We start from the raw sequence: 20,240 nt of genomic DNA on the forward strand, positions 1-20,240 counted from the left end.
GTATGTGTGTTTTGTTCTTTAAGCTGGGTCGGCCCCAAGCATTAAATAATGTCAAAACAGTCTTGTGTAATGAGCCCCATATCTGCGGATGAAATATTTAATATGTTTCCCCCTTGGGCAGCTCATCTTTAATAAAAGAAAGTGGTTTTGTATCTGTATTTACATAAAGACAAAGAGAGAATATCTAATCTGTATCAGAATTACAATAAAGCAGAACTTAATTATTCCTCTCACATTGTAAGATTGCTTTTTGAACACTTGCTAGCTATGATTACAATTCAATTGGAACTTATTACTGGCGAGTAATAATCTTGAAATCTTGAGCAAAAACTTGATTGTGGAAAATGAGAAAAATATATTATGCATGACATTTGCAATTCGTATATCAGCAATGGTATAGGAATTACAATGTATGATAATGCCGACTGGCTCATCTCACGTCTCAGAAATGTTTCATTCATTAAGCCATGAAGGAGACTTGAGATTTAGAAGGTTGACATTTATGCATCATCATAGCCTAATTATTAACACAATCAACTACATACGCCTAAGTACATACACAAACATACACATATTTATATGTAGAGTATGTCATTTATATGTATATACAGTATACACATATATACTGTAGGTCTTCCTCGTGCTGCCAAACCTGCTCTGATGCATGAAAGCATGGACTTCAGAAGACCTCTGAATGTGTCTTGTGGTATCTGGCACCAAGACATTAGCAGCAGATCCTTTAAGCCTCCATGGATTGGATTTGTTGAACCATCACATCCCATAGATGCTCAATTGGATTGAGATCTGGGGAATTTGGAGGCAGAGGAAATACCTTGAACTCTTTGTCTTGTTCCTCAAACCATTCCTGAACAATTTTTGCAATATTATACTGCTAAGAGAGGGACGTACGTGTCCACACAATCTAAAAGAAAATGTGATTCATCACTCTCTTCCGTTGCTTTATAGTCCAGTTCTGATACTATGGAGTCCTTTACTAAACAAACTTGACTGGATTGGCCTTTGCTCCACATGTCTATCAGTTAGCCTTGGGCACCCATGACTGCTGAGTCTTAAAGGGATAGTTCACCCAAAAATGAAAATTACCCCATGGTTTACTCACCCTCAAGCCATCCTAGGTGTATATGACTTTTTTCTTTCAGACAAATACAATCGGAGTTATATAAAAATGTCCTGGCTCTTCCAAGCTTTATAATGAAAGTGAATGGCTGTTGAGATTTTGAAGTCCAATAAAGTGTATCTATCCATCATGAAATGTACTCCACACAGCTCCAAGGGGGTTAGCAAAGGCCTAAAGTGAGTCAGAAGGCCTGTTTGTGTAAGAAAAATATCCGTATTTAAAACTTTCAAAAAACATGAATGTGTGTACGACAGTTAGCAGAAGCTAGAGATTATAGTTTACAAGATTTTAAATGTAAATATTTTTCTTACACAAATGCACTGATATGCTTCACGAGGCCTTTATTAACCCCCCGGAGCTGTGTGGAGTACTTTATGATGGATGGATGCACTTTCTTGGACTTCAAAATCTCAACAGCCATTCACTGCAATTATAAAGCTTGGAAAAGCCAGGACATTTTTTAATATAAATCTGACTGAATTAATCTGAAATAGTAAAGTTCCACTGTAAAAAATGACAGTGAATTTAACGGTAAAAAACTGTAAAAATGCTACAGTAAAAACCTGTTAAATGGTTAACAGTAAAAGACCAAGTGAATAACCGTAAATTGACATTCCCAGAATTCCCTGTTACAGTTTTTTTAATTTGATGTTTTTTGTTGTTTTGTTGTCTGTAACTCTTTCTTCTTAGTTTTTTCTTATCATTTTTGTACATTAGGGTTGTATGTTGTAAGTCCACTTCCAAAACAAAGATTCACATATAATGTAGTCAACCTCCTTGTCATCCAAGATGTTCATGTCTTTCTTTCTTCAGTCGTAAAGAAATTATGCTTTTTGAGGAAAACATTTCAGCATTTTACTTCATATAATGCAACACGGGTTGCATAATGGACTACTATGCTGCCCCAATTTTGAACTTCCAAAATGCAGTTTAAATGCATATTCAAACGATCCTGAAAGCATTTGTAAACGATCCCAGCCAAGAAAGAAGGGTCTTATCTAGCTAAACGATATGTTATTTTCATTTAAAAAAAACAATACAATTTAAATACTTTTTAATCTCAAACGCTTGTCTTGCCTTTCTCTCCATAAACTCTGTGTATTCTGATTCAAGATACTTGAGGTATGTCGAAAAACTCCAATCGTATTTTCTCCCTCAACTTCAAAAATCATTTCAAAATCATTCTACATCACTGCAGAAGTACCGACCCAGTCTTTGCAAAGTGAACATACAAAAAAAAAGATCAAACACCCTTAACAAAAAAGGTAAAACAGTGATATAGGACGATTTTGAAGTTGAGGGAGAACATGAGATGGGAGTTTTTCGACATACCCTAACTGTCACGAACCAGAACAAAAACAGTCAGGATGGTTTACAACCGCATTTGGGATCGTTTGAAGCCGCATTTAAACTGCATTTTGGAAGTTCAAAATCGGGGCACCATGCCAGTCCATTATATGAAGAAATGTTTTCCTCAAAAAACATAATTTCTTTACGACTGAAGACAGAAAGACATGAACATCTTGGATGACAAGGGGGTGAGTAAATTATTTGTAAATCGTTGTTCTGGAAGTGGACTTCTCCTTTAATGTCATGAACAACACCAGCACACTATTAAGAAACCTGTATAAACTTGAGGGAAACTGATGACATACATCCACTAAACATTATTTGAGCACCACAGTTAAAAGATTAAAGTGGCTAAAAAACATTTTTGAGAAAGGGTCTTGCATCATATGTTTGCATAAGCTACTTGCTTGATATTATGTTGTGTTATCTAATGCAAAGGCATTCAGACACTTTCAAGTGTAGCATAAGCTTTCAATACTTTTTGAGGCCACTGTATGGTGTAAACTCCGTCACAGGCCATGCCGACGATTCGGAAAGAGCTGTAAATCTCCCTTTTAATGTTCGCTTTCCTACACAGCCCAGCAGTATCATAAACTGATTGGTTTCCCTGCATATCCAGCTGAAGAGAATTAGATTTGATCCCTTTTTCCCGCTCTGAATGACTGAGTGTCTGGCCCTGAATAATGTGCCATAAAAGAGCTCAGCAATGAAGAAAATGGTTTCCTATCCTTTCCAACCACACAAACGTTAAACACCTTGACAGCATCCTACAGTGGAAAGAAATGGGCTGGAAAATGGGAGTGTGACATCCAGACAGATGGTGTCAGAGTCCTGGCACAAGCTGGGGGAAGAGGGCATATGCCCACATTTGGACTGGCACTACTAGATCTACTGGCACAAACAAGCACAGTCGAACATGCAGCAGTCAAGCAGGATTTATCACACCACCCAGTGTTTCAGCAGACAAAGACCCCCAAACGCCACAATCTGCGTGTGTGCGTCCTGCTTCCCTGTCGGAGGAGATTTTGAGCTAGTCTTAATCCAAGTGTGACAGAATTATACAGATTTGTGCTGCAGTAACAAAGCGAACAGGATCTTCACAAAGTAAATGAGTGTCACTCTTGTCTTCCGAACATCTGAGAAACGGCTCCGCTGATTGCCAGGGATCATCGCAAACACACGTACCAGTCAGTGACACGCTGTGATCACAGTACGCTGCAGGATTCGGTCCCCGGAGGGCTAACGCTAGGACACTTTCATCTTTACGGAGTGCAGACTAACGGTGCATTTTGCACAAAATACCGACGACAGAAACGACATTTAGGAAAGTTGAGCAATGCGTGTATTCACAGAAGCAAGGCGTAAATCTTGTCAATTACAGTATTTCATGTAATGTTGTAGATGGTGTTACGATATCCAACAGTTCTGTCTGTCACATAAAATAAACGCTAGTATGATTTAAAAAGTAGTTTCAGAATTAAAATAGAGAATTTTCCACCCATCATCTGCTCATTCAATTTTCATTTGAGTTCAGTTTCTGAAGACTCAATTCCACAAGAACATCAGGGTGCTTTCACACATGACTGCTTCCAGGAACATACTGTGATTTCTTCCTAAATATGCAAACAAAACAGTTTGATTCAGCACTATACACTGCGGTACAAATTACATAAAACGTTCAAAATCATAAATCACACATCATTAGACATCTAAAACAGAGATCGCAATAATCTTAATTAGACTAATAATAGATAATCACTTTTTAATCAGTCTTTTTTCCTCTATAAAAAAAAAAATCTAAGCACGCTTTAATCCTTCAAAGGCTTGTGAAGAAAATTTGCATAAGATATCATAAACTTATATCTTAAATTAAGTTTATTTGTCTTAACCCATTTTTATTTCTTCTTCTAAGCACAAACTTTGCCAGATTCTACGCTTAAAACAAGAAAAAAGTGCCAGGGGGTAAGAAAAATAATCAAGATGTATTTTCTAAAAACAAGCATTTAAATCTAAAGCAATTTTAGTTTTAAAATTAATATATCCTGTCTTAGGGATGCTTACATATTTTTAATGAAAAAAAAAAAGAATTATTAACTTTTTTTGTGATATAAAATGTGAGATGAGATATAAGACATGAGTTTTATTTTCTGAAAAATATATGAAGTTTATGATTAAAACAAGAAAAAAAGCCAAGAGGGTAAGAAAAAGTAAACTTATTTCAAGATGTATTTCCCAAAAACAAGCATTTATATCTAATGCAATTTTAGTTCTAAAGTGAATATATCTTGCTTAGGGATGTTTACATATTTTTAATGGAAAAAAAGGATTAATAACTTTTTTCCCAATGAAGATATGAGTTTTGTTTTCTGAAAAATATATCAAGTTTATGATTAAAATAAGAAAAAAAAATGCCAAGAGGGTAAGAAAATTAAAATTATTTTAAGATGTATTTTCCAAAAACATTTATATCTAAAGCAATTTTAGTTCTAAAGTTTGCTTTAGGGATTTGTACATATTTTTAATAGAAAAAAAGGATATTAACTTTTTTTTTCCAATGAAGACTAATCTTTTTTTTTTTTTTTTTTTTTTTTTTTTCCAGTATAAACATTAGATACATTTACTTGAGAAGTGATATAAAATGTGAGAGGAGATATGAGACCTGGGTTTTGTTTTCTGAAAAATATATCAAGTTTATGATTAAAACGAAAAAAAAAATGCCAAGAGGGTAAGAAAAATAAACTTATTTCAAGATGTATTTTCCAAAAACAAGTTTTTTTTTTTTTTTTATCTAATGCTATTTTAGTTCTAAAGTGAATATTTCTTGTTTAGGGATGTTTACATATTTTAAATGGGGGAAAAAAAAAAAAGAATTATTAACTTTTTTTTTTTTTCATTTATTTATTGCTTTTTGTTATTTATTTATTTATTTATTTTATATATATATTTTGCATTTCATGTCTTGTTCACCAGTATTAACATTCCTAATTAAGATACATTTACTTGAGAAGTCATATAAAATGTGAGATGACATATAAGACATGAGTTTTGTTTTCTAAAAAATATATCAAGTTTATGATTAAAACCAGAAAAAAATGCCAAGAGGGTAAGAAAAATAAACTTATTTCAAGATGTATTTTTTTATCTAATGCAATTATAGTTCTAAAGTGAATATTTTGTATTTTAGGGATGTTTACATATTTTTAATGGAAAAAAAAAGATAATTATTTATTTATTTATTTATATGCAATGAAGACTATTGTCTTTTTTTTTTTTTTTTACATTTGTTTTCCAGTATAAATATTCCTAATCAAGATAAATTTAACATTTAGAGAAGTGATATAAAATGTGACATGAAATATCATAAGACGTAAGTGTTGTTTTCTGAAAAAATATATCAAGTTTTTCCTATAAGCAAGAATCTTATTTCGAGACGTATTTTCTAAAAACAAGTATTTATTTTTAATGCAATTTTAGTTTTAAAGTGAATATAACTTGTTTTAGGGATATTCACATATTTTTTAAAGAAAAAACTTTTTTTTTTAGTCTTGTTATCCAGTACAAACATTTCTAATCAAGATAAATTCACCTGAAAACATAACATGTTATTATAAAAGGTCATTATAAGACAAGTTTTGTTTTCTGAAAGGGATATTTGGCAGATATTTTTTCATGTTTTAAGTACAGACACACACAGTTTTGATCAATTATACTGTTAAATTTAAAAAAAGCTATAAAATATTGACACTTTTTTTTTTTTAGAGCTGAAGGTAAATGGTATTATCCTGGTTTAAGGCCATTTTGGTCTAGTCACTAAACAGCCTCCACATTTATTTAGATGACACCTGCACAAAAGTAATCAGGTGCTCATTCTAATCATTCAGCAGCTGAATTCAGCCAGACAAAGGGTGAAGTGTAGGCCTGTTGTGAGCAGGGAAATTAGAGGCCTCCACATCGCATTAATGCTCCTTGCCAGGAGGAGAGATCAGCCGAGAAGAGACCCTCAAATGATGAGTGGGGTCCAGATTCCTCCAGGACCTCTGTAATGTGTGCCCGAATCCAGATTAGGAGCATCATTGACTCAGTGTGTTTGGCCGTGAACCAGAGCTTTTACCACGCAACCAAAATGCACTGATGAAGAAAGATCCAGCTTTGATGACTCCCTCCAAATGTTGCCATCCCTCTCTCTAGCTGCGTTCTTCTCGTTCTGTTGCCCACTTTGACCTTTATCTTTCCACATCTCACTCTTTATCTTTCCACTTCATTATGTCTTTCTCTCTGGGTCGCTTTTTTAGAGCAGGGGAATGAAGGCAGGAGATCTATTGGGTGCCAAACTCACAGAAGGAGAAGAGGCAAATGGCTGTGGAGAGAGAGGAAGAGAGAGAGGCAGACATTGCTCCAGGAAGAATACAAGCACATTAGTTCACAGCAGACAGCGTTTCGCAGGCCCCGCTCCTCTACACTACATCACACAGGCCTGCAGGCGAAGCAACGGTAGCAACCCGAACCACAGAAGGGAGGTGCAGGAGAAATCATCAGTCTGTCTCTGGTTCCTCCCTCCCTGGAGCACTGCAGGCTTACGGGGGAAAAGCAGACATGCGTGTCCAAACATTGGTGATTTTGGTTGGCGGGCGGAAGACCAGAGATTGAGCCCTTTAACCAAAGACTCGATCATGACTTGTCACACATGGCCAGCCATAAAAACCTATTGTCAGAGTGAGCAGTGGCATTAAGATGCAAATCGCCAGGAAGAAAATATGAGTTTATAAAATAAGAGTTTAATGAAAAATATAACTTTCAGGCATTTCATATTACTTATACTTTGACACCAGTGTTACAACTTTATTACATGCATTTTACAATCCATTTATCGTTTGGCTGATACTTTTTACCAATATTTACCTTTTTCTGCTTAACTGGTTATTAGTCTTTTAAAAACAGGTGGACCAATAAATGGCACCAGGTAACTCTGCACATAAAACTCATTATGCAGACCAAACCGTAAGACGTAGAGACTTGAAACTTGGAGGTGGTGCTCACACCATCTACAACATCATCAAGGCTCGCCCCAATCGGGCTGACGGGGGCGCTACAGCGATCAATAGTACAAAAATATAGCTGCAAGCAGCGGTTATTGCGGCTCAAGTGCTTTAGGGCATTTAAGCACATACAAAAAACGTATTTAGCAAGCCTGTAACCACCTAAATCAATGATTAAAAAAGCATTTTTCACAAATCCAGGTAACTGACCATACAAATATGATGTTTTTAATGCTTATAACTGTTATAGCACCAGCTGTGGTCCGATTCCCTTAAAACTTTGCATGCTTGTTTAGAATCAACTGTTGCATGTGCTCACCAGGTTTCATTTAGTTTTGAGTTTTTCTTTAGGCTTTATAGGATTTTGGGTAAATTTGGACAGGCCCCTTTTCTAAACAACCCCATTATAGCTTCCCAAAGGGTTACATTTAAAAAAAAAAAATGGATGATTCTTAACCTAGAAAGTCCAGAGAACTGTACTGCAGTAAAAAACCTAGGAGTAGTTCACAATCTTCTCAATCATTTAACAAATTATTTGATTGACAGCAGTGATTCTAGAGGCAAAGTTGTTCGGAATTAAAAGTACTATCACGAGATACGAATATTGCGTGTATGTGCGAACAACTGTGCAATGTAGAATTGTGTACGCCCTTAAAAAATGTCATATAGCCCCCGTTGGGTGATTTCTTTCAAATTTCTCAAAGATCTTTGGGGCCGTGAGTCAAACAGACCCACAGAGTTTCCTTCCGATCAGCCTCTGATAACCTTGTCTAATATGTGCTTAAACTTTATTGGCCAGTGGTGGCCATTTTTTTAAATACGCAAATGTCCCTTAGACACTTGTGGCACTATGGACCACGACATTGCACAGTGATTTTCATGTTAATAGGACAAATAGTTGTGCTGTTATAGCTATTTTTATGGTTTTTCCCCTCTTATAGAGCCACCAAGTGGCCAAGCTCTGCGATTTTTTCCCCTGTGACCTCAGATTGAGCTCTTACATAAGTGTTATGAGGTTCAAAATTTTTTGACAATTATTGATATTCACTCTCCAGAGAATCTGTCTGCACTGGTTCGGTTCCGATTTGGTGAAAAACCTAGGACTAGTTTGCAAAAGTAGGTTTTGCAAGAAATCCAAAATACCTGAAAAGTTTGCCGGCTCACGATCAATTCTGAGGCATGCGTTTTGTCCAGCATGACCCAAGAATTAACAACATAAGACACTTGAGCCATGACTGACAGTTTAGGAGTTATGAACAATTTCATATTTTTGTTCGCTGTAGCGCTCCCCGTCAGCCCGATTGGGGCCTTGGGGACATTGTAGGCACCTCCTAAATTGTTCATCGAAGGCTCAAGTGGAATACTTGGCTTATGCCAGACAAAACACACCCCTCGGATTTTAATTGTCAACCCCACAAAATGTATTAAACTTAAATTTTAAATTTAAATTTATCTACTCAAGATTTGAAAAACATACTTTGCGAACTAGTCCTAGGTTTGTCACCCGATCAGAACTAAACCAGAAAGACTCTCTGGAGAGTGAATATCAATATTTACCCAAAAAAAGAACTTTCAAATCACCTTCGCAAAGGGGTGCCAAAACTTTTGAAAGGTGCAGGGCTGCTGTTACTAAAACGGCTATAACTTTTGAATGGAATGAGGTATCTTTACCGTACTCAGAACAAGTATATAAAAGCTCAATCTGAGGTCACATTAAATATAAAATCGAGGAGTTTGCCCACTTGGTGGGGGGGGATTATGGGGTTTAAGAGGGAAAAACATAAAAATGGCTATAACTGTGCAACTAATCGTCCAATCAACATGAAAATCAATATTCACAGTCTTTGTCCAATGTGCCACAAGTGTCTATAAGGACATTTGCGTTATCTCAAAAAACATGGCTGCCATTGGCCAATGAAATTTGAGCACCTATTAGACAAGGTTAACAAAGATCGATCGGAATAAAACTCTGTGGGCCTGTTTGACTCATGGCCCTAAAGGTCTGTGAGAAATTAAATTTGAAATTGGCCACTAGGGGCTAATATCAGATGTTTCAAGGGCGTAAACAATTGTACATTGTGAAGTTTTTCAGACATACATACAATATTCCTATCATATGATAGCACTTTTCTTTCCGGAAAACTTTGCCTCTAGAACCACAGCTGTCAAGCAAATCGTTTGTTAGATGATTGTCAAGATGTAAAAAACCTACTTTTGTGAACTAGTCCTATAAGGTTTTCACTTATTCTGGAAAAAAAACAAAACAAAACACTGCAGTACAATTCTCTGGACTCTCGATGTCAATTATCACAAAAATGGAGGGGCAGGAGTGAAATGGCATTACCACAAAGTATTTGGTGCTTCTGATGTAAAACACGGATGTGCTGCATCTTGTTAACAAGCAGAGGAAGACTCATGCGTCAAGGACTGACACAGAAAAAAGAAATCGTTAAATAAAGTCGTTATTTCTGTTTTCTTTGTGCACAACAAGCATTCTCGTAGCTTCATAAAATTACAGTTGAACCACTGATGTCACATGGATTATTTTAACAATGTCCTTACTACCTTTCTGAGCCTCGAAAGTGGTAGTTGCGTTGCTGTCTACGCAAGGTCAGAAAGATGAATGGGTTTGGAACGACATGAGGCTATTAATACGACATGAGAATTTTCATTTTTGTGTGAACTATCCCTTTAAGAGCTTGAAAAGACACAGCAAAAGTCCCAAAGTGACCCAGTCAGAGCTCTTTCAGCAAATTAGGACAGACAAGTTCATGACGACAAAGGGCAGAATATATGTAAATAAATGCACACATTCATGAGCGTAACACCCTGCAAACTTTTCTGTGAAACAGTGTGATGTTATTAATTTTCTATTTCACTGATGGCCATTCCGCCGATTAAAACGCTGTTTCCAAACTCTTGCTACACAGAATAATAAACTAGTCTGAATAACTACAGCGGAGTCTTTGATGTACACTATAAAAGTGTTGAAAGTGAAAATCTCTCTCACTCTTACTTTTAGTTTACATTTGTATTGCCGAAGCAGTTGCAGCTTAGCAGGGGACAATTCCTCCTCCCTCTCTCTCTCTCTCTGTCTACGCCTGAGGGGTAAAAGATGACAGCACAGCCCATTTTTTCCGTTATACTATAAAAGTCTACCTAAGCAAACACTCTTGGGAGCCCTTCATTTCCGAAGTAAGCAATCCCACACTCTCGCACACTGACACACACAGACACAAGTGAGCATTTCATCTCAGGAGTTCGGTGTCAAACTCAGCTTTTTATCGCCGTGCTAAATTTATACATTTATATAGAGAAGCTTAGGGTGCTCCGATACGGATTTACGGGAGATAAACATGAATTCACAGTTTTTGTTTTATTGAGTTCAAAAGAGCAGCTAACACTTAGCGCAGCCACCACTAAAAGCTCAAAAGCTTTAACTTTGGCTAATTAGTTGATGATGAACTTCTCACACGACTATTCTGTACCAAATAGAAACAGAATTGGCAGTGTTTTATGGAACACTATATTTGGCTTCATGCTTTTTTAAATTGTGTTTAATGCAGTGTTGACTACACAAATTTACCATTTTCTCACATCTAAATTGTCCAAGGCTCTGTTAAAGGAATATTCTGTGTTCAATACAAGTTAGCTACAGCAAATGTGGAACAATGTTGACTTTGGACAATTTTGAAGAGTTACAAAACTGTAAAGGGATAGTTCACCCAAAAATAACTTGAGTAATTAATGAGAGAATTTTCATTTTTGAGTGAACCATCCCTTTAACTTGTACTGAATCTGGACTATTCCTTATAAGGGGGTGTTTAATAGAACCAGACCCAAACGCATTCCCATCAGCTCTGATGTGAGCCTGTTGCTGGTGTGATTTGAATCTGGCCTTTGTTTTAGCCTGTGATTTGCATGTGCGGATAATCTAATATCCCTGTTCACACTCCCTGGAGTCGCTCTGCAAGGACTGGCTGACCTTCCTCCACCTACCATTACTCAGCACTCACACACACATACACACTCAGACACACTATCTGTTGTTGGTGACAGCAGCAGGAATAATAGGGACACAATGATTGCTCCTCAGAGCAATGGATTTAAAGAGCTGTTTTTGAGGAGGAAAAGATTTCACCTCTTTCCCATTTGCCAAGTCTGGTCAAGGGCATTTTAGACAGGGTTACATTTTATACATGGTAAACATATTCAACAGCTTTACCTGATGAACTGTCAGAGAATTTCTGAGTTGCACTCAGTCATTTCAGAGACCATATGAGAGGAGACATGCCTCTTGTACATTCCCCATCCAAGTAGGAGCTTTAGTTGTGCCTATTACCTACAAGAAAAAAAAAGACCTACTATTTGCCAAAATACATAGAATGCAACAACATCTACTGCATTAAAATGCTGTTCCTGTATTGTAGAATTGTAGAATTAATGCAATGTGCTCAATTTGACCTCACATTTTAAATTCTGAATAGCTTTCTCTTGACCCACTGTTTGATCAGACTGCCAAATGTTACCATAAATCAAAAAAAGAACCATTTTTTTTCCACTGATCTTTCAATTTAGTAAATATTTTAATACTAAATGAATACTTATTTTATACACATACACACACACACACACATATATATATATATATATATATATATATATACACACACACATATATATATATATATATATATATAGTACTGTGCAAAAGTCTTAGCCCACTAGTATTTTCACCAGCTAAAAAATGGTTTAAAGTAAGTTATTCCTATCTTTTGCTGCAGTGTGTCAGTAGGAAACATCAGTTTACATTTCCAAACATTCTGTTTGCCATTAATTGTAATAATCTAGTGAGATTTTTGTTTGCACAGGCAGTCTGACAACAGCCAGTGCTCCACACAGACATCTGATCTCACCATCATCCAGTCTGTCTCTGGAATGACATGAAGAAACAGAATAACTAAAACAGACTAAATCCAGAAGAACTGTTTCAACATCTCCAAGATGTTTCAAATAACCTACCTGCAAAGCGACCTGAAAAACTCTGCACAAGTGCACATAGGGCGAAAGCTACTTTAAATGCAAAGGATGGTCACATCAAATGCTGATTTATTTTAGTTAAAAGAAGTTCATTGATAAAGAAAATCTATTTATGACATTGTTTTTGACAGCATCCTCATTTTATGTGCCTAACTGTCTGAACATTTTAACAGTACTGTAGCTTTGTAGGTGTAGGTCTCTTAAAGCATCTTGGAGATGTTGCCACAGTTCTTCTGGATTTAGTCTGTCTCCGTTTTTTCTGTTTCTTAAGACAGACTGAATTGAATGATGGAGAGATCACATCTCTGTTTGCACAAGGAGTCTGACAACAGCCTGTGATCCATACAAAAATCCCACTGGATTATTATAATTAATGGCAAAATGAATGTTTAGAAATGTAAACTGATATTTTCTACTGACACACTACAGCAAAAGATAGAAATAACTTACTTTAAACCATTTTTTAGCTGGTGAAAATACTAGTGGCCTAAGACTTTTGCACAGTACTGTATATCAATGAATATACACACACGCATGATTACATGAATATAATATGTGTATATATATATATATATATATATATATAGTATTAAAATATGACAATATTTACTAACTGTTTTGTATAAGAACAAAAAGAACATCTGACTATTGACATGCCTAAGAATAAAAAAAAAAAAATGCAAATCATGTTAAATACAGTATAATACAGTAAATACTATACAGTATATATTCCGATTTGCATTTATATACTCAAGATTTATAAATATATATTCTGATTTACAATTATATAGTCTGAATAATAACTATATATTCCAAAACTTGTCATTCATATATTCAAACTTATAACTATATTTTCTAATTTAAATTTACATATTTAGACTTTTAACTATATATTCAGATTTACTAACATACATATATTGCTGATTTAAATTGACATATTTAGACGTATAACTATATATTCAGATTTATAAATATATATTCTGATTTATAAAAAATATATAATATTCCGATTTAAATTTATATATTCAGATTTATAAATATATACTGTTTTACTATTATATATTCCGAATTATAACTATATGATCTGATTTACATTTATATAATCTGAATAATAACTATATATTCCTAAATTTTTCATTCACATATTCAGTTATAAATATATATTCTGATTTACTACTATATATTCAGAATTATAACTACAGTATATATTCTGATTTTCTTATATATATTCAGATATCTAAATATATATTCTGATTTACATTTATATAGTCTGAATAATAACTATATATTCCCAAATTTAGACTTATAACTATGTATTCTATATATTCAACTGTCAAATTCTCTGACAGTTTATATATATATTCAGATTTATAAATATATATTCTGATTTACTATACATTCAGAATTATAACTATATATTTTGATTTTCTTATATATATTCAGTTATAAATATTTATTAAAACTTACATTTATATAGCCAGACTTATAAATATATATTCTTATTTACTTCTGTATATTCAGAAATAATTATATATTCTGATTTACAGTTATATATTCTGACTTCTATACATTCTGATTTACTTCTATATATTGACAATTTATATATTCAAATTTAACATATAAATCAGAATATATATATATATATATATATTTTTTTTTTTTTTTTTTTTTTCTTCCATATGTACAGAAACTGTCAATCGGAGCACAACTACAAATAGCTGCAGAAAAATGAGACCACAATGCTTTGCACAAGAGTAAAAAAAATAAAAAACAGGCTCTTATGATTGATTAATCCATCCCGCCAGTGCAGCACAGGTGATTACGGAGGGGATTGTGTTTTCACATGGCAGTTTGCTTCAGATTTAAAGGCATTAAAAATAGCCATTAAAAATGTGAGGCTGATTGCATGTGTTGGGAGTTGAAAATGTGAGTGTCTGTGTGTCCACATGCATTTTAAAGGCAGATGTGCTGGAATCGGTATGTGTATTAAGCCCACCTTGCTCATCCAGTCCACAACAGCTGCGGCCAAATGAACTTCACTAATGCAATTACAGAGCAGCTGTTGCATCCAGATAACACAAAGGTGCATACGAGCACCCGAGAGTGTGTGTAAGTTTGTGTGTAAGAATGTGTGTATGTGTGTGTGTGTACCGGCAGAGGCATCAGTATACATAACCGCGCAAGCTGTGGCCCCAGCAGGGCTGAAATTGGATTAGTGTCAGCCTTGATAAGACGAAGGACAGTAAAGGGAAGAGTGAGAAATTGAAGAAAAGAGCATCGGCTGTAGTAATTTCATTTCCAGATCAGGTGGCTGAAGGTATAAAGGCACTGCTATGGTGCTCCAGTGCAGTAAATGGAATATTCATGCACTGATTGCTTCCCCCCTTTCTCTCCTTCTGTCTGTCTTTGTCTGTATTTCTTTCTTTGCACTTCTTATCCTTCGTGCATTGTGCTAGCTGTCATTCAGACACTGTAATCTTATTGTGTTCCTGCCTATGGCTCAGAGCTGCGAGATCTGCTGTATAGCAGGCCCAAAGGGAGGTGCTAGCCAACACTGTAGTAATGGCTTTTGGTTAGGCTCAGGACTTACGGGTTTCTCCTTGCTGTTTAAGGCCTAGCTTAGCAAGCATCATGTATTCTCAGCTGCCTCCCTGCTGGAAAGTCCAGGTTTTACAAATCACTAACAAATGAGTAAATGCAAATGCCAATACCAGTTTTGCTCATTGCCAAGGTGCTGCAATGTCTTTCAGTGTATCGACAGTGTGTCATCCGAATTTCACGTATAAGAAAACTGCTGTTTTCTGGTTCTTTTACAGGGAAATGTGTCACTTCTGAGTCACCAGTAGTACCAAAACTAATCAACAAAAGGATGCAGGGATGGCTATTTTTGTAGGCCAAAAACAGGAACAAGGTATTTTCTTTTTATAACTACATGCATTTTCACACTGCATGTTCAATCCTGAAGTCTATGAGCCATTTTGTACTAAATCAACCAAATTTTAGAAACTTCCCCGGCTCAAATTTTTGAAAATGACCATTTTCATCAGAGATTTGGAGCCAATTTTCAGGGGTGTAAAGTGACTTTAGAAAGCTGACAGTGTCATTATTTTATTTTTACACAGAGATTGGCAAGTCTATTAGTAAAATTGGTTGACTTTAACAATCTTTGTTTCATTATGCCAACAGTGACAGTTAAAAAATGGCAAGACACACTGTTTTTTGCCTCAAATTTGCATGCCTGTAACTCAAGAATTATTAAAGATATCTATCTTAATATCTTTCCTTTTGTTTTCTCATTTTAAAGGCCATGTAACTTAAAGAAAAAACACCACCAATAATGTTCTACACTTTGCAATCAGAACAACAGAAGCATTTTTCAGCAGGTTCTCGACATCACCTCAAATATAGCATTTGCAAAGAGATACAAACCAATAATACATTTTAATGTGCAGCTCAAAATGCTGACAAAGGTACGAGACTCTCTCTCTCCTGAAAATCTATATCTCTCAAATAATTATTATGGAAAGCCGATTATGTGGATTTATGAAAGTCTTTCCCTGTGAAGTGCACTTTATGTTGGAGGGAGAGATACAGGGCAAATGATTTCAGTGCATCAAAGATTCATCACTCTGCTCACAGCTGATTGGCCCAGTGTCTGTTTGACTTCTGTGATCGAAAACATAACCTGCCCCAAAGTAGGTAATGAACCCTGGGGAAAAAACAAAAAAAACAATGTATCCACCTTTGTAGTAATGAAAATCATTGGTTGGTAAACTCAAATATGCCTGACTAGCAACTAATCCATAGTGAAAGTGATCAATGTGGCTAGTTAGATCTAATATTCATTTTGTCAGAAACTTCTTTAATCAAATTTGATTTCACAGAGTTTTGATTCCTAAACTACATGTTCTTAAAGTCTGTAATGAGCTTTCATTTTTTAGTTTGAGAAATAACAGTAGGGCCTAAATAATTCATTAAGTGCCTGAAGTTAGAGCTTTTGTATGTTCAGTCAGTTTTGGTGGCTAGGTCTAACAGCTTAAATGCAAACTAAAGAATTTTGTGTTCCAAGACAACTGTAAAAGATTTCCCAAATTTATCAATCTTTGTTGTACAGAAAAATTGTTTAAGTCTAAAGTGTAAAGCAGGGGGTGCCTAAACTCGGACCTGTAGGGATGAACCTTAGGGTTCTGCTGAGTTTAGATCCAATCCCAATTAGACACAGCTAAACCAGCTAATCAAGCTCTTACTAGGCATACTAGAAATTTGCTGGTGGGTGTGTTGAGGCAAGTTGGAACTAAACTAAGACACCGGCCCTCCAGCACAGAGTTTGGGCACCCCTGGTGTACAAGGAATATTATATATGTTTTCAAAACAAAACCCACCCAATTACTACTCAAAACTAACCCAAAACTATCCCAATCACATTTCAAAGGTGTAAAAAACGGTAAAATTATAACGTTATTGCGGTCAATACAACCCACGGCAACAGTGTTAAAGCAGCCCAATTCTGCGGGAAAACCACCAACTTGGCAATAATAGTTATTAACCACCCAGCCAAATTTGTATAAAAATGCCAAGTAAATAAAATAAGTTAGCAAAAATCTTGAAAAAACACTATTCTCTGCTATTTTTTTCTACCCAACCGCTGGGCTGAGCCCGTCTCTGATGAAACAACCCAGCTGCTGAGTTACACTCAGGCAGAGCGCGGGCTTTTGAGTCTTCTACGTGAGAGAGCGGTTCTTAGCGCTGCCGATTTGCACTTCTTCAGCAAAATAAAGGTTTGTATACATTTTATTTCATTTATAAAGCATAAACAGCAGCCCTTCACCGGCTCAGATTTTGGCGACACACCGGCATCAGAATTAGCACTATTTCAGTAAAAAAAATGGTTGAAAACACTAAAATTAAAATTCTACTTTTAAATGTTACATTTTTATGTCTAAAAGGCTTGTTAAACGAGTTTAAATGATGCAATATTGTAAACTATGCTGTATTTCTGTTGCCTCTAGTAATTCTGTGTGTTTTCCAGTCTATTTTAAACCAGTAATATAATAATATTTTTTAAACAATAGTTGACTTAATTAAAATAACCCAACATGTTTGGTGAAAACATTTAACCCAAAATAACCCAGGATGTGTTCTGTCTAATATTTACCCAGCGCTGGGTTGCCAAATAACACAAGTTGCATTTTTTAGAGCATAGCTAGCAAACTGTGGGCTGTAGTAACTAGTGGTAATGACAGTAATTGACGATTGGATGAAACACTGATGATAATGCGCTGTAGTTAGCTCTAGTCATGCCACTGAAAATATTAAATTACAAAATTGATCTTTAAATATCAATCTTTTAACACAGAAGTTTTCTTTCCTGTACAATGGAAAGTGCAATCGAATGCACAGAACAGATTGAATATTGCTATTTTTTTAAGCTGCCTCCTACAAGTCCATGTCATCAATCTGATATCCACCAACCTAATAAAAACGAACTGACTTGATGTGTTATGGTGATATAAATCAAAACAATGTCTGCTTCACATCCTTCTAAAAGCCTGCCAAGCAAATGTCAAGGTCACACCAACCTCTCTGAATCAATACTGTTATCAATAATTTCATTAAAAGCACAAAATGAAACGTCTATGCTTCACCGGGGCTTTGCAGTTGCATCCATAAATGGTAAAAATACTCACTGGAAGATCAACGCATGAATATGAAACAGGCATTTGGCTTCAGAGCTAGAAATGAAGTGATCATAGACGTTTTAACTGCTTGTGTAGTTAAACATGAACCCTCGTGGCCATAGATAAAATTATGCCATTGATAGACAAGAACGTTAAGGTCTCAGTGAGAGTTGTGGAAAAAGAAAGAGGAAAAATAGGAAACAGACGCAGACGGGTATTCAGGATTCTGCTATGGGGCATAATGGCTTCGGGCTCGTCTGCCAAGAAATTTCCATTTTCACAACGTGTGAATTATCCACATTGCCTTTGTATGGTCACGTTCCTATTAAATAAGCTGCAGACTCAATCCTATCTACAGGGACCACACAAATGATTTGCCAAATAGTGAGTTCATATTTGAAAATGTGGCAATATTTCCGTAAAGTCATTCTGGTGGTAAATACGCACACTCATTGAATTAACATTTATGAGTGAATACATATTAGATATGATGGGGGTATTTGCATTCTTCCCTCCGACTACTGGTCCTGAAAGAGTCTGGCCTTATTATGCATGAAATCCATCAGTGTCAGACCACAGGATGTGCCGCCATGTACATGCATTAGTAATATTTTTGACTGTAATGTAAACACGATTCATCCATCATTCAGCGGTGAAGCAGCAACGCACATAAAGGCCGACAAACATAAAAGCATGTCATTCTACAAGCACACAAGATCACAGTGCTGGTGCTGGAGATGTTTAAAGGAGATGTACGCCTTTAAATTATTCCATCTTTCTTACTTCATTACTTACGAAACAACAAATCAATAAGATGTCTTATGTAATTTCTTAACCCGCCATAAGAATAAAACAGAAATTCTGCAGAGGTTTTCAGAGCTTTGGCTTTGGAACCATAAGCATGCTGTCCTCCCACACATCCATGAACGCGCATTCACATATGCTGCATTCAACCTCCACACACACATACGGCTTCATAGCTCCTCTGAGAGCTCCTGATTTGCCTCACAGATAGACTGACATGGGATTTTCGAAAGATTTCAGCACAAAGCTGAAATGCTAATGCAAACAAATGATCGAGGTATTTGTTATGCATAATCCTCAGAGGCAAGAGTAAAAGTACCTTGTTGGATGAAAACAAGAGAAGGTTCTGGAGACAATATCTCAGAAGAAATCATTTAAATAAAAGTCTGTAGACAGGAGAGATCAGGGCTAGTTGTCACACATTTAACTGAATATTTATCACAGGAAGATTTACGCTTGAAAGTTAACTTCTGTATACCTACTTTAAAGGGGTCATCGGATGCCCATTTTCAACAAGTTGATATGATTCTTTAGGGTCTTAATGAAAAGTCTATAATATACTTTGGTTAAAAATTCTCAAAGGTTGTGTAAAACAACACCCTTTTTACCTTGCCAAAATCAGCTCTGCAAAAATAATCCTGTTCTGGTCAAGGCTGCTTTAAATGCTGCTCGCCCCACCCCTCTCTTCTCCCTGTGGAGTGACGAGCCTGTTTACTTTAGCCGCATTTAGCCACATTTAGCCGCTAAACTTGCTAACTGGCATTAGTTATTAGGAAAGGTGATTGCAGAGATTCATAAAGAAACCCTTATACTCACTTCTGCTGTAGGTGAAGCTGGATCATTAATGATTTGCGCGAACATAGACGGATATATGTAGATCGGGAGGCACATTCCCTTCACAAACAAACTAATCCACTGCATCTTCAGCGGCTCAGATGTCGGGAGTAAATGACGACCACTACGTTCATTCATACATCCAGCAACACAACACCTCAATCACCCTATCAAAGATAACTCACATTATCTAACTTACATCCCTGCTCCGGCATCGAAACAATGGAGGTTGGACTGTTACAGATGATCTGAGGTAAGACGCTCATGTCAATCAACTATCGTGGGAGCGGCCTCTATCGGTGTGATGCCACATCTGAGGCATCTAAGAATGGCTCGATTTGAAAAAGGGGATATTATTTT

General features: G+C 35.9%; 1 long non-coding RNA gene across 1 annotated transcript in view; it reads right to left on the reverse strand.

Annotated features, from left to right (window-relative positions):
* Positions 1 to 6,012: 6,012 nt before the first annotated feature.
* Positions 6,013 to 20,240, reverse strand: part of LOC127178513 (uncharacterized) — a 30,566-nt gene continuing 16,338 nt past the window's right edge. Inside the window, exon 4 of the long non-coding RNA XR_007829407.1 lies at positions 6,013 to 6,845. This is a non-coding gene — a long non-coding RNA (uncharacterized LOC127178513). The remainder of the gene's footprint in view (positions 6,846 to 20,240) is intronic.

The sequence above is a fragment of the Labeo rohita genome, chromosome 16 (genome assembly GCF_022985175.1).
Source record: "Labeo rohita strain BAU-BD-2019 chromosome 16, IGBB_LRoh.1.0, whole genome shotgun sequence".
In the NCBI taxonomy this organism is placed as follows: domain Eukaryota; kingdom Metazoa; phylum Chordata; class Actinopteri; order Cypriniformes; family Cyprinidae; genus Labeo; species Labeo rohita.